This window comes from Schistocerca gregaria, chromosome 4, assembly GCF_023897955.1.
Source record: "Schistocerca gregaria isolate iqSchGreg1 chromosome 4, iqSchGreg1.2, whole genome shotgun sequence".
Lineage (NCBI taxonomy): Eukaryota > Metazoa > Arthropoda > Insecta > Orthoptera > Acrididae > Schistocerca > Schistocerca gregaria.
Genome location: NC_064923.1, coordinates 722,104,882 through 722,107,593, shown reverse-complemented (window position 1 = coordinate 722,107,593; position 2,712 = coordinate 722,104,882). Strand labels below are relative to the sequence as shown.

The 2,712-nt window shown below is 43.1% G+C and overlaps 2 non-coding genes across 2 annotated transcripts; one reads left to right on the top strand and one right to left on the bottom strand.

Moving 5' to 3' along the window:
* Positions 1-1,213: 1,213 nt before the first annotated feature.
* Trnas-cga (transfer RNA serine (anticodon CGA)) lies at positions 1,214-1,288 on the bottom strand. The gene has a single exon. It is a non-coding gene; the product is annotated as a tRNA-Ser (tRNA).
* Positions 1,289-1,649: 361 nt separating this feature from the next.
* Trnas-cga (transfer RNA serine (anticodon CGA)) lies at positions 1,650-1,724 on the top strand. Its single transcript has one exon. It is a non-coding gene; the product is annotated as a tRNA-Ser (tRNA).
* The last annotated feature ends 988 nt before the right edge of the window (positions 1,725-2,712 follow it).

The window sequence follows — 2,712 nt, the reverse complement described above, 5'->3', positions numbered from 1 at the left end:
TGTGGATTGATTTAAGTTATTGTTTGTTTGCAATTCATTCGGTACTTAATTTAATTCTTAGTGAGTCCGAGATAATTTGGAGTAATAGTTTTTTATTTTAGGAGAATTGTTACTTTTTCATTTTCGTTTGTAGATATGGATTCATCTAATCTAATGCATTTGGGTGATTTAAAGGAGGCTATGAGCATAGACATGATGGCTGCGATTCGATTTACAAATGTAGAGCCTTGTTGCCGATTACATTCGGTGTTGTGAGTGTGGCGAACATATGAGCCTGTCAAGTGTGTCCACTCGCCGAACTCACGAGTTATTCGCATGGCGCTGCTGCAAAGACCGGTTGTGGTGGTCCATTAGAAGAGGAACATAATTCGAGAAAGGTAAGTTCGCCTTGGGGGATATAATAAAAATTACATACTGTTGGTGCTTGAGGTGTCCTCTGTGGCTGTGTTTGCATGAATGTCGTGTGAGTGAGTGTACAGTTGTAGATTGGCACTCGTCTTGTAGGGAAATTTGTGCGGAATATTTAAAGTATAGGGGGCCGTTGGTGGGGCTTGGTGGTATAGTCGAATTCGACGAGTCGCATTTTGGCACAAGGAAGTACAAGTGGGAACCTCCTGTAGGATTACGGGTTTGGGGGGGGGGGGGGGGCTGTAGTTTCAGGTCAAGAATGTGACGATTTAGTTTTCAAACTAGTTTACAATCTAACATTGGAAGTTTTGGTCTCATTAATCGAAGATCATGTTCAGGGGGTTCCGTAGTGATTTTAGATGTTTTTCTTCATATAGGGATTTAGGGAATAGAGCTTAACAGCATCTTGTTGTTAATCACAATATTGAATTCAGATCTTTATCCACTGGGGCTTGTACAAATAGCATAGAAGATTATTGGTCAGCAATAAAATCTGTTGTAGGGAGGGGAAAATGACGGATTTCGAGACTACAGAGTCACTCAGATGAATTTTAATGGAGGTCTAGTGCACCAGATACATATTGCCCATTTAAGTGTTTTGTTAAACGTGTTGGGAAATTTTACTGTCCAAAATTTATAATTTAATTTCAGATCTGGATCGAGCTACAGTTTTCTTGCGGAGGAGTTTCCATATGGTAAGTTCAGTTTTTTATATTTTTGTTTCACTGCATTTGTCTATTTTGACATATTTCGTTGTTGTACTATACCGTTTCGTATGTGAAACTTCCTGGCAGATTAAAACTGTGTGCCCGACCGAGACTCGAACTCGGGACCTTTGCCTTTCGCGGGCAAGTGCTCTACCAACTGAGCTACCGAAGCACGACTCACGGCCAGTACTCACAGCTTTACTTCTGCCAGTACCTCGTCTCCTACCTTCCAAACTTTACAGAAGCTCTCCTGCGAGACATGCAGAACTAGCAGTCCTGAAAGAAAGGATATTGCGGAGACATGGCTTAGCCACAGCCTGGGGGATGTTTCCAGAATGAGATTTTCACTCCGCTGCAGAGTGAAAATCTCATTCTGGAAACATCCCCCAGGCTGTGGCTAAGCCATGTCTCCGCAATATCCTTTCTTTCAGGAGTGCTAGTTCTGCATGTCTCGCAGGAGAGCTTCTGTAAAGTTTGGAAGGTAGGAGACGAGGTACTGGCAGAAGTAAAGCTGTGAGTACCGGGCGTGAGTCGTGCTTCGGTAGCTCAGTTGGTAGAGCAGTTGCCCGCGAAAGGCAAAGGTCCCGAGTTCGAGTCTCGGTCGGGCACACAGTTTTAATCTGCCAGGAAGTTTCATATCAGCGCACACTCCGCTGCAGAGTGAAAATCTCATTCTCGTTTCGTATGTATTCGTCAACTGAAGTATGTAATACAAATTTTGCAGCTTTTGCTCTTCTTCCTTCCCCAGCACTAGTATTTTTTCGCGTCTCTAATAGCACTACCAATGGCGAAAAGACCGACACAGATAAAATTTGTATCCAGTACTTCAGTTGACGTATAAACGTCAACTGAAGTATGGAATACTGGTACTACCTAGACGAAAAGATCTTTATATGTAACACTGATGTGATTTATCTATATAGGTCAACTGAAGAGCAGGATACAAATGTTATGTGTGGCGCTAGTTTTCGTGTTCCGTAGCACTAGTATCCTATTCTTCAATTGACATACATTGGTGAATTGAAATACAGAATACACATGTCGTTATTTACCCATTTGCTAGTACTACTTTTATATTCTTCAGTTGACCTATATGGCTCAACTAAAGAATGGGATACAAATTTCACTGCTGTCGGTTTTTTCGTCATCGCTAGCAAGACTATAACTTTCAGTCGATACTATGAGCATCCAAGGGAAAAAAAGAAAAGTTGTATCCCATACTGCAGAACGGGATCCAAAATTTATGTGTCGTCTTCTTGCTCCTTCGAGTAGTTCAATTGAGGTACAATGTAACATATGTCGATTTCAGCATATACACACACCATACTTAAGGTGACATATATACACTCCTGGAAATGGAAAAAAGAACACATTGACACCGGTGTGTCAGACCCACCATACTTGCTCCGGACACTGCGAGAGGGCTGTACAAGCAATGATCACACGCACGGCACAGTGGACACACCAGGAACCGCGGTGTTGGCCGTCGAATGGCGCTAGCTGCGCAGCATTTGTGCACCGCCGCCGTCAGTGTCAGCCAGTTTGCCGCGGCATACGGAGCTCCATCGCAGTCTTTAACACTGGTAGCATGCCGCGA